Source organism: Halyomorpha halys, unplaced genomic scaffold (genome assembly GCF_000696795.3).
Source record: "Halyomorpha halys isolate HHAL.00 unplaced genomic scaffold, Hhal_1.1 Scaffold478.1, whole genome shotgun sequence".
Classification (NCBI taxonomy): Eukaryota; Metazoa; Arthropoda; class Insecta; order Hemiptera; family Pentatomidae; genus Halyomorpha; species Halyomorpha halys.
This window is the reverse complement of record NW_027114329.1, coordinates 777,881-790,381: the sequence shown is the minus strand read 5'-3', so window position 1 is coordinate 790,381 and position 12,501 is coordinate 777,881. Positions and strand designations below refer to the sequence as shown.

The following is a 12,501-nucleotide window of genomic DNA, read 5'->3' as shown; positions in this document are numbered from 1 at the left end:
CTGTTCTAATATGAGTTTTCCTGTTAAACTGGCGGGCACTGCGCAGTACTTTTTTCAGTCTCGTCTGTCTGATTGAAGGTTTTATGTCACCTTAGCTATAATTTTTTTTTTTTCTAAATTTCATTTAACCCATATATAAAGCTTTTAGTTCACATGCTGATTAACTCCATAAATTCATTCTTAGTATTTTCAACATTGATTCTACTACAATTTAGCACTGAACAAATGGTTTAGATTGGATTGCGAATTCTAGTAAACTGTTATATTTTTATATTTCTGCAAAAAATTTTTTTAAAATTTTGCAACGAGAGACATTAAAAGTTCAATTTTGAAAACTGTAGAAATTAGAATTTGTCAATCTATCAGCTGAATGCCTTATTTGTAAAATAGTACTAGAACGTTTAAAAATACATTTGCGTCACAAAAAGTTTTCTATAGTAATAATATTTTAATAGTTTTTTTATTTATTTATTTATTTAATGTAATTTACAACTGTACAAAATAATAAATACAATAAGTAAATATGTTGTATGTTTCATATACACTTGGGAAGGAACCACCCATCGGTGATACTTCAAACATTAATTTAAATTAGAAGGTCCCTTGGCCAACTTCTTTTCAGACGCCTCGGAGGATTATCAGGGATTGTTAAGGATGAAAGATTAAGAATTAATGGGTTAGGATGGTTAAGGAGTTTGGAATGAAAAGACGCATATCTGTTTTGGGTCAAATCTGCAACGAATGGGATGTTAAGGTCTTTGTGAATGAGTTTATTTATAACGTAATAAGGAGCATCAAGGATTTTACGTAGGATTTTGGATTGTAACGATTGGATGCGGGAGGAATTTGGTGGTTTGGTGGAGCCCCAGAGCTCAATTCCATATGTCCAAATTGGTCTGATTATTGTAGTGTATACTAATTTTTTGTAGTGAATGGAAAGTTTAGAGCGTTTGTCAAGTAAGTGTTGTAGCAATCGGAATCTACGAGCAGTTTCTTGTCGTTTCAGTCTTGTGTGTGGATTCCAAGTAAGTCTCTTGTCAAGTTGGAGTCCTAAGTATCGAATCTGTTCAACAGGCGTTAGTGGAGCATTTAGAAAGGATACTGTAGGACAGGAGGGTAGAGGTTTACGACGGAGAGTAAAGGTGATCTGATGGGATTTGTCAGGATTTATTTTGATTCTCCAGTTTTGACACCATTCTTCAATAGATGTTATGTGTGTCTGTAGTGTTTGTGATGCATTAGTTGGGTCGTTGTTTACAGACAGTATACATGTGTCATCAGCGTATGTTGTTAGGACTGTGTTAGGGTGGGTTGGGATGTCAGCTGTATAAACCGTATACAGAATGGGACCTAAGATACTACCTTGAGGAACACCGGCGGACTGAGAAAAGAGAGATGAGTAGGCTAGGTTATGATTTACTTTAAAGGTTCTATCAGAGAGGTTGGAGCGGATTATAAGGAAATATGTAGGGGGTAGGAATTGCCGAAGTTTATAGAGCAGACCTGGATGCGATACTCGATCAAAAGCTTGTTCAACATCGAGGAAGACTCCCGTGCAGTACATACCGCACTCCAATGTGGAAGATATGACATCAACCACTCGATGACTCTGTTGTATGGTAGAATGAGATGTTCTAAATTCAAACGGATGGTCAGGAATAACATGATATGAGTAAAGGATTGGATAGAGGCGTTTTAATAAGAGTTATTCTAGGATTTTGCCCATAATGGGCAGAAGTGAAATAGGACGGTAGGAAGATGGATATTCAAAACATTTTTATTATAGACATTTTCCAAGGGTCAGGGAAATTGGTGGATCGGAGTGTAGCATTATAGATATAGGTAAGGAATAGAATGGCTTTACGAGGGAGCTGTTTCAGAATGTGTGTTGTGATAAGATTGTGGCCAGGAGCTTTTTTAGAAGGTAATTGGTGGATGATGTTCATTATTTCTGAGGGATGAAAGGCATTAAGAGGAAGGGTCATTTGGAGTGGAATTGTAATTTCTGCTTCAAAATGTTCATGATGGGTTGGATTAAGAATATCAGGATGGGGGTTAAAAGTTTTGAAGAGGTGTTCGCCGAACATTGGAGTTTTTTCTTCAACTGATCGTGTCCAAGTCTTATTTTCAGTGAGAAGTGGATGGTTGAAGGATTTGTATTTTAGTAGTTCTCCATAATGATTTGTCAGTGATATTTAAGTTTTCTGTTAAGTTTTGGAAATTTTGTATTCAGTGTTTTCTAATTTCTGCTTTTAGTCTGTTAGTCAATGTATTGTAATTAGTTTTGTCCGAAGGATATCTTGTTCTGTGCCACCTCGCTCTTGCCCGGCATTTTTCTGTTAATAATGCTTGTATGTGACGAGGTAAGTTGTTTTCTCTAAAACTTTTTATGTTCATTGTGGAAGTATTGTTAATGATAGTAGTTCCTATCGATCTAGAAAGTATTTCGAAAGCAGAGTCGATCTGTTCTTTTGTTTTTAGTGAAATTTTTAAGTCAAGTACGTTTTCTAGATCCGTCCGAAAATTTTTCCAGTTTACTTGTCCTGTAACCATTGAAGGGGGAGAGGGTCTAGGAATAGGATTTGAATGGATGTGAAGTAGAACCGGGCTATGATCTGAAGAGAGGTCATCTAAAGATTGAATTGTGGATTGTGAGGTGAGTATTTGGGAAGTAACAAACATATCAAGGATATCAGGACGTTTTTTAAGGGATGTAGGCCAATAAGTAGGCTTTTTAAGAGAGGGGATGGAATAACTATTGGATGTTGTGACTCGGGAAAGAGTCCTACCACGAGTATTGGACGTTCTGCATCCCCACCGTTGATCTTTGGCGTTGTAATCTCCTCCAGCAATAAATCACGGACCAAGGGACCGGAGTAAGGAGTCAAGATGGCTATAGGAAAGGGACAATATACAGCTGAAAGTGTAATGTTAAACGGGCGAGAGGATAAGCTGACGGATGTTGATTGAATAATATCAGACGGAGTGAAAGGAATAAGGGAGTGAGGTAAAGATTTATGAATAAGGATACAAGAACCTGCATGGGATGTGTTGTCAGGGTGATCTGTTCTATATGTAATGTAGTCGCGTATGTAGAAGTAAGAATGCTTTGTGAAATGCGTTTTAGTCAGTAGTGCTATGTCGATGAAATGTTCATGGAGGAATATGTCAAGTTCGTTTCGGTGGTTATGTAGTCCATTTGCATTTATTTTAATAGTAATTTAAAAGTTATTTCTCAATGATTAATTCAGTAAATGATTTTATGTACTATTAGAAATTGCGTATATGATGTAACGCATCATTAGAAATGACGTAAACATGCTGAACGCGTACATGCTAACTGACAAAATGGAAACTATTAGAATTTTAAAATGCCTGTTAATTACAATGTTTTACTTCCAAGCATGAATAACTTCCCATAACTTAATATCAACATTATTGTCTTGAGGAAACAAATTTCATAAAGATTCCTTCAACAATCTGTGAAATCAGCCTTAAAAAAAGCCAGGGATGCCAAAATTTCAATTCGTAAAAAAATTAAGTTACAATGTTGTATGACAGAACGCCTTGTATAATCTATTTATTTTCTATTCTTACGCTTATTATGTAATCAAATTTAAGTTGTTGCAAACGTTATACTTATATAAGTGCTATTGACGCTGGTAAAGTTGATAAAAATCCTGTTAAGCTCTCAGTTCTGGGGTGTGGAAAATAATAGATTGATTAGAGATGTTTTATTAAAAAAACAAAAACAAAAATAATAGCTGTATTTAAACTGGTTCGATAGAGGAAATCGCAACATGTTTATATGTCCTTGAACGTATATTTAAATTGAGAGGTTTAGGATTTTCGTATTATCATGGATAAAAAGAAAACTGCTTGTTTTCCAAGTGTTGATGCATAAACAGAGCAATCGTTAGGAGGAATATCCCTTCCTTCGATCAGCTATTGGGATTGTTCAATTATCATTGGACATTGCCTAGATAGGGCAATACTTTCTGGGCAAATTGTAGATCCTTCACAAGAAATGGGATTCGTATAATCATGTCCCATAGCAAATGGGTCTCACCCTGTATTCAGCAGAGTTCTGGAGAATCTCATTAACCAGCCGGCTCACCCAAAGGAAAGAGAACCGCTGATGCCTTTCTGAAGATTCGGGTAGACATAGAGCAAAGGTGGGTGTGAATGTTTACGCTGATCTTTGGCATTTAGTACACCTTTGAAAGCAACTAGGCTTCCTACACCTGCAGAAGTACTTAGCTCTCGTGCTTTCACAAGATAAAATTTAAAGTTTGTAAATATAATATGTTTTTCCCACGAGGCAGATTCATTGAGTGAGGATGACATCAGAGATCAGTTCTTTTTCGGGCTTACAAAGCTGGCATTTGACGAGTTGTTCTGAATGCTTAGAGAGGAGCGGGCTCCCGCCAGGGCATGTCACTTATCTGGATATTTCAGTCTACTACTCTAATAGAGCCGAAATAAGTAAAGAAACTGAATGGTATATACATATAATTAAAAACCTTTTGTGGCACATCTGAAAAATAAAAATCATTGATTTTATTTTGAATAGCACCTATTTATAACTGTACCATAAAAAAATATGGGTAAATAGTTTCAACTCTGTAAAAGAGTTTCTCCTACAGACTGTCCCAGTCAACGGTACAATTTCAATACAACTTGAATTAAAAATAAATAAATTTTGTTTTGTCAGATATGCCAATATTAAAACCAACCAGAAAATTCAGAAAGACATAAAGCAAACACTAGACACACGTAAACAACGCAAACACGTAAAAAACTGAACTGAGCATCAAACTCGTAGGAAGATGGTGTTAGAGAAAGAAAATTGATTATAGGCCATCCTCCCCAGAAAAATGGCGATCAGGGTACACTGAATAAAACAAAATATTGAAGTTTATGGAATTTGTACAAGCGACGTATTCACCAACTGTGAATTAAAGTTTTGTGAAGTTTTAAATTTAGACAACTTGCAAATAGGTTGGCCTTGTCTTACGAGCGGGCTTAGTTTATTGAGGGGCACCTTTCAGTGCCTCTGTTTCCAGTTCTAGAACTTCCCACTCCGGCAGAAGCGCAGGTTGAATGTAGATAAAGATTCAAAGGACGGCTCTTGTTAGAGTCACCAAGTAATACTTTTGTGTGTCTCATGAGGCGGTGCAGGTAGACTACTACTGAAGCCCCTTTTGCAAGGGTATATTTAAAAGAGAACGTTCGATAGATCTTTCACAAGATATTAGAAAGAGAGTTTTCGAGGACCCCATGAAATAGAAAAAGATATTTCAGGAAGACACCACTGCAGACATGGAATGCTTGTGGATGAGTAACAAGTTTTATATTTAGTAATTCTTCCAGACACGATTAGGAGCAGTGTAGGTTTTCCTGAGCTTCTGGGTCTTATAGGCAAGAACGGTTCTGTAACTGAGTGACTAACGTAGAGGAAGCGAAATGGAAAGAGGTCACCCGGGACACAAGATTATGATTCGAAACTCTTAAAGGTGATCCAAGCCTGCAAAATAGTTAAGAAGCTATGTAATATTTGCATCACACACTCACGCCATCAGTCATGACAGGGGTCTTATCATAAGCCCTTTAGGAGTTTGCTGGGGACACTAAAATCGGGAACTGAAGCCGCCGTGGGTTTCCTTGCCTTAATTATTCTTGATAGTGTAAATTCCTGAAGGTTAATTTGTCCCAATTAAACTCATTTTGTTACTAGCCTACAATTGGATATTAATTAATTATTTAAAATAGTTTCAGTTACGCAATATAAAATTGCTATTTCGACCCTGCCATTGATCATCTTATCCACTCAAGTTTATTTGATGAAATAAGAATAGTTTTCATTTTGAATGCTAAGTAATTAGTTTCTGTTACTAATACAGTCATCGATGTCCTACAGCTATTCGTAAGCGTTAATATTTAATGAATAAGGACTTTTCATTAGATGATGGATATTAGTCCCTATAAGGCATTTATGGGAACTCGGTTGTTCAGGATGGAGCTTGGCTTCAGCATTCTCTTCCTTTGTTACCATAAACTCTGTTATAGGTTGTTGATCATAGCAATAGCTGTGCTAGATTTGTTCTGCACGGTGTATAGTTGTCTTTATCTACCTCCATTTCTTGTGGAATACAGTAGCATTGAAGAAGACCGTTTAGCACTTCTTATGATACAGCTACAGATCATAGGTGGTCTCAGTAATGTAATTATCTCAATTATCTGGTTCCACTTCAACAAATACACAATCTCTAATGTTGAGGTTGACTTGAGCCTGTTGGGATTACAGATAATCAGTGATGACTCCACCAAGAAATGTTTTAAGGAAATTTTAACAGTTTATCTAATTACGATGACTGCTTTCTCGTTGAACTTTATGAATGTCCTGTCATCTTGGGAACACCTGCCCCTGCTGGCAGTCTTCGTTATCAATTCTACTTTCTTCTATGGCTGCAGTGGCCTTTTGAGTTGTTCGATCCTCCAATTGGGCTCCTTCTATAACGACTTCACGCGCTTCAATAAATATGAGGATTCTGTTTTAAGATGCCAACGTGTCTATAATGTATTCGAAAAGATTTGTCATCTATTCAAGTTACCCATGTTCCTCATTATCAGCTGGAGCTTTCTGCTTACTATGTGCGATCTCTACGTTCTGTTGAATGCTTCAATACCCTATATCTTTTGGAAAAATGTACTCCTTGTCTTTTATGTTCTATACTTTCAGTATCCAATTTTGATGGTGATTCGCTCTGTGAATGAATTAAACAAAAAGGTAATTATGAATATCACATTTTTCAGAATCAATGGCGAGTTATCAGAAATTTTAGCTGCTATCTAATGATAATTTTATTTTAATTGTTATTCCGTTGGTTTTTATTCCTTTTGTAATTTATTTAAACTGTTTATAATGGGCAGTGGTACTATACGCACCATAAGTATCGTATAGCATTTTTAATTTCGTGTAAGTCGTTGTTTTTACGATCAGAACTGAATATAACTCACTGAATAGTATATTTAGAAGATCCATAAGTTTGGATCCGACTAAAACCGCGATTTTCGTTATTCCATTTCAGAGAAAGACACAAGAAGCCGGATAGCTATGAACTGAATGGATTTGTTATTGATAAACACTTGCTTATATACCTCTCTGTCTAGCTACCTCTGCCAGCCTGCAAGGTCTATATAGTAAGAGAGTATGAGAGAGTAGGAAGTAGATCTTCGGTTAACCGCGTTGATGTGAACTTCATCTACCTCAGTTATATTCTTTTGATTTTCGTATTAGTCGGATAAACAGATATACAAAGGAAAATAGAGTGAGAAATAGTATTGACTCTTGTAAAATTACAAGTTAAGGTAGAAGTAATTGTAACCTAATTTCTGTCATTGGATTCTGATGTAAACATGTTAACCAGTCCCCCGGAGTGCTGCAGTCTTATATGGCATTTATTTTTTAATTTACGCCGTATATTTTTACTTTTACTTACTTGTATATGGAACTTATGTAAGGGGAAGTATTGGTATCAAATAATCCTACTCTAAATAACTAATTTTCGCAAAATAGTCAATCACAAAAAAGGATAACTCGTAAAAAACTGAAATTACATATCTATCTGGGGCAGTTGGATGTCCTGGATGTTACAGTAATATTTTCATCAAATTCGACCAGCTGGAAATGGTACTTTATACAATCCATTTTACACTTATATTTTGAATTTTTTCGAAAACAGTTTGACGATTTTGATTGAACTGCTTTAACCAAATCAATTTAATCTTATTTGAACACATGATAACTATATCGCTAGAAAGCTCATTCATAAAAAAAAATGTAATTACTTGCAATACTCGGCGTTGGAAAGTAGATTGTGTTATTTACGTGTTGAACATTAACTTTGAATATTCAGCCAATCAGCGAAAAACCCTGTATATCTTACTGAAACATAAATACTGTAAAGAAATGCAGTTTGAGCCAAAATATAGCCGGGTGATACCTAATTAAAGTGTTGTATGTAGATATCAAGTTTTTTTAACAGGCTAAAAGCATTGCGGACTACAAGGCCTACTGTGCGCCATCCACATCGCAACTTTGTAACACCACAACATATTAACGAGCTTATTAAAGCTTGAGAGGTGTAGGTTTTACGAATCTAAGCAAACTTGAGGGATTGATCAATCCACATCGCCTGGGGTTGACGACATGATCCTCCCCAAACAGCGCGAACCTCAACCCTGCAAATCGATCACACCAGCATATAATGCGGTATGCCGTCTCATCCTCAGTATTACAGAATATGCACAAGGGTGATTCTGTGAGCTTGAGATTAAACATATGTTTATTATATCTACAGTGACCTGTGTAGATGGCTATAATTTTCTTAAGAGAATTCCTGTCCAACCTAAGCAGTACATTGCTTCGGCACCGGCGGGGTTAATCTAGGAACAGCTTAGATTGTAGCTCTCTTTTGTTAAGCCAGTAACGCTTTGCTTGTAAGTCGTAAGCAGCCTTTACAGTACTTTAGACATAGCTTAGGCTCATACCACACACTCTCAGGGGTAATGGGAATGGTTTAAGAGCCATATTTTTGGTAATCTGTCAACTTGTTTGTTGCCGGAAATACCGCTGTGACCCGGCACCCATTCAATACTGACTTTATTAACACATGAGAGTTTGTTGAGTGCTACATAGCAGTCTTCAACAACCCTGGGTCGTATAATGGGGTTGTTGAGTGTCACTATTGATGCCTGGCTATCTGTGTAGATTGCAATTTTCTACCAAAGAGCCCTTTCTCTATGAGAGTACTGGTGCTGTGACTTATCGCAAGTAATTCTGATTGAAATACTGATGTGTGCCTCCCTAGAGAGTTAGATACACCTTCCAATGGCTTATCATCACGCCAGATAGCAGAGCCTTGGGCTGTAAGAGAACCATCCTTGTAGCAGTTGATCCCATTGTTATGTTTGTGAGACATCAAGGTTTATTCTTCCTCTATTTTCTGGAGGAGAATTTGTAGGGAACATTCATTTCGGTAGCCTTCATTATTTCTTGCCTTAGTTATTCTAGATGGCGTAAATGCCTGTAAGTTAATTCTTTCCAGTTAAAGATTCATTTTGTTACTACTCTTTGATTTGAATTTCAATTACTATTTAAAATACATAAAAGATTTCCCCTTATACATTATAAAATTAGTATTTCCAAAAAACACATGATATTACCGGTCCTGCCATAGATCATCTTCTCCACTCAAGTTTATTGATTTACGTATTGTTTTCATTTTAAATACTAGGTAACTACCTTCCATTACTAATACAGTATTTCTATACAGCTGTCGATAAGCGTGAATATTTGATGTATAAGAACTTTTCATTAGGTAATGGATGCTAGGCCGTATCAGGCATTTTGGGGGTCTCGGTAGTAAAAGATGGAGCTTGGCTTCAGCGTTCTCTTCCTTTGTTACCGTAAACTCTGTTATAGGTTGTTGATCATAGCATTAACCATCTTAGATTTTTTCTGCTCGGTGTATTGCTGTCTTTATCCGCCTCCATTCACTGTGGAATACAGCAGCTTTAATGAAGACCGGTTGGCACTTCTGATGATGGAGCTACAGATCATTGGTGGTCTCAGTAATGTCATTATTTCAATTATCTGGTTCCACTTCAACAAATACATTATCCGTGATGTTGAGATTGACTTGAGCCTGCTGGGAGTACACCTTATTAGTGATGACTCCACTAAGAAGTGTTTTAGGGAAATGTTAACAATTTATATAATTACGATAGCTGGTTGCGTGATGAACTTTATGAGTACCTCATCATCTTGGGAACACGTGCCCCTGATGGCAGTCTTCGTCATCAATTCTACTTTCTTCTATGGCTGCAGTTGCCTTTTGAGTTGTTCGCTCCTCCAATTGGGTTCCTTCTATAATGACTTCACGCGCTTCAATAAATATGAGAATTCTGTTTTAAGGTACCAACGTGTGTACACTGTATTCGAAAAAATATGCCATTTATTCAAGCTACCCATGTTCCTTATTATTAGCTGGAGCTTTCTGCTTACTGTTTGTGATCTCTACGTTCTATTCAATCTTTCAATACCCGATGTATTTTGGAAAAATGTACTCTTTGTCTTTGATCTTTTATACTTTCAGTATCCGGTTTTGATGGTGATTCGCTCTTGTAATGAATTAAACAAAAAGGTAATTATGAATTTCAGATATTTCGGAATCAATCGTGAGTTGATCAGAGCTTTTAACTGCAATGCAATGATATTTTTATTTTCCATTGAAATTTAGTTCGTTTTAATTTATTTTAACTGTCTCCAATGGTCTTGGACGCACGGTTGTCGTATTTATCATAAAGACTGAGTATAACACATTTGAGAGTTAGTTAAGGTGATTCATAGGCATAGGTGTGACTGAAACCACTATCTTATAACCAATATACGATATACGATAGAATGACCAATAACTCCCAATATTGAAAGATTTTGATTATTATATTCCTTAAATGACAGGCATAAGAAGCCGCGTTGCTGTGAACTGAGTGGATTGATAAACACTTGCTCGTATACATCCCTGTTTATTTACCCATCCACCAAGAGACGTGAGGCCGTGCGGGTTGAGGCGTAGGTCCCAGAGCGCTCGGTTCGGAACTTTTGGGTTCGATTCCCACCTGGAGCAGTTAATATTCATTTTTCGGCGGTGAAATGAATTTTGGCACTGCCACCTTGGTTAGTACGCGGCGGTAACACAGGTAGCCGCCAAGGTTTGGCCAAAAGAACCACTAGGCCCACTTGCCGGACTTGTTCCCCCCACCAAATACCAGTACCAATACCTCTCTATTGCCTTCAAGGCAAAGGGGTTGAAAGCACAGACTTAAATAACCGCGTTGATTGAACTATAACTACTTTTTAATTTTTTTAAATTCTTTTATTTTTCGAATAAACAGTAATAGATAAGAAAATAGAATGAGAAAATGCATTATTATTTTACAAAACTAGAAGTATTGTAAAATAATTTTTCAGTGAATTCTGATGTAAAAATATTAACTACGTCCCGGGAGTGCAAAGGCCTGACTTGGCAATTATTTCCAAAATTGGCCTCGTATATTTTTAGGTTTATACTCAATAACTTCTATTTTTTTTCAAGAAACTTGACTATGTAAACTAATAAAATTTGAAGGATTAAATTGTGGAAATATTTGTTGAAAAAGTATTGGATCAAGTAACAAGCATTAATACGGAGGTAAATATCATCTTAGATTTTAAAAGGAAACCTATTTGTCCCAACTTTAGTGTTCAGTGTCATTGTATTGCTGAGCAAATAGGTTAATACTCTGAAATCCGTTCACAATGAATGGATTTTTTTTTTTATTGAGTCTTATATAAATAAGTAAAAAAGTTTACCCATTAAATGTCTCCGCTTTTGTATTTTTAGTTTTTGTGCACTCCCATCAAAATTTCGTTTTTTGAGAAATAATATGTAATTTAGATTTCATAAGACTGTTTATTTGTGAGTTAAAGTGTTTAAATACACAAAGTCATACAAAGTGACCTTTTTGTGAGGCTTGGTTATTAGGACTCAAAACGTGTATTTCCGTTGAAAAGTCGAATTGGAAAGTTTTCACGGTTACAAGACTTACTACGTATTTCATATACAGGAAAGCGAAAGGAAAAATCTAGCTCTATTCATAAGAAAATTACATGGCGTATTACATTTGACCGCTTATATTTCCTCCTCGCAGGTTTTCTTCCCAAAATTTTATGTTTTCCTGAGTGATATCAATGGAATGTATGCTATACCTATAGAGCAGAATTACTGCTGGGAGTACTTAACGTACTATACCATCTAGACCAGTTGTGGATTACAACCTACCCTATTATTTCTATTTTACTATTATAATTAGATCACTGCTGTCTCTACTCTAGAGACTAACGAACTCCCATAAATCCTTTTGAGTTAAGGTTGGGGGCTAAATTCGCCTAAATATGTGTAAGATTATTTATTGTGTCAGGTTACAAACCACAACTGATCTCGACGAGGTAATACGTAAGTGCCATATTATGATTCTCATTTCCATAACTATATGGAAATCATTTAGTTTCTGACATATTTTCACTCCTGGCAATGAATTTTAAATGAAATGTATCAAGTACTGGCTATTAGTAATCGTCTTTTCGCATTTAAGGCAAAAACATTCAACCAACAACTCTATTGGGAGATGGTGGAGGATAAGTCATTCAAACTTTTGAAAAATGTAGGTACAAATATAGCAAAATCCTCTGTCAAAAGGAATACCAATTGATGAAACATATTTTATTCGACAGGAGAAGCTGAATTTCCATTTTCTGGTTAATGAGGAAATGATCTTCACTGCTTGTGGTTTTTTCACCATCGATAATTCCTTAATTTTTTCTGTGAGTATTTTTTAACACGTACAACACCTATGAAAATCCAACGTCTTTTTCTATTTATTTTTGATTAGAGTAAT

At 36.1% G+C, this 12,501-nt stretch overlaps 1 protein-coding gene across 2 annotated transcripts in view; it reads left to right on the top strand.

Moving 5' to 3' along the window:
* Positions 1 to 12,501, top strand: part of LOC106683341 (uncharacterized) — a 57,206-nt gene that overhangs the window by 42,903 nt on the left and 1,802 nt on the right. Inside the window, exons 8-9 of one of the 2 annotated variants that reach the window (XR_010844547.1) lie at positions 12,199 to 12,267; positions 12,338 to 12,427. The gene's annotated coding sequence lies outside the window, so the exon portion shown is untranslated. The remainder of the gene's footprint in view (positions 1 to 12,198; positions 12,268 to 12,337; positions 12,428 to 12,501) is intronic. The other variant, XR_001343539.3, reaches the window with a different exon arrangement.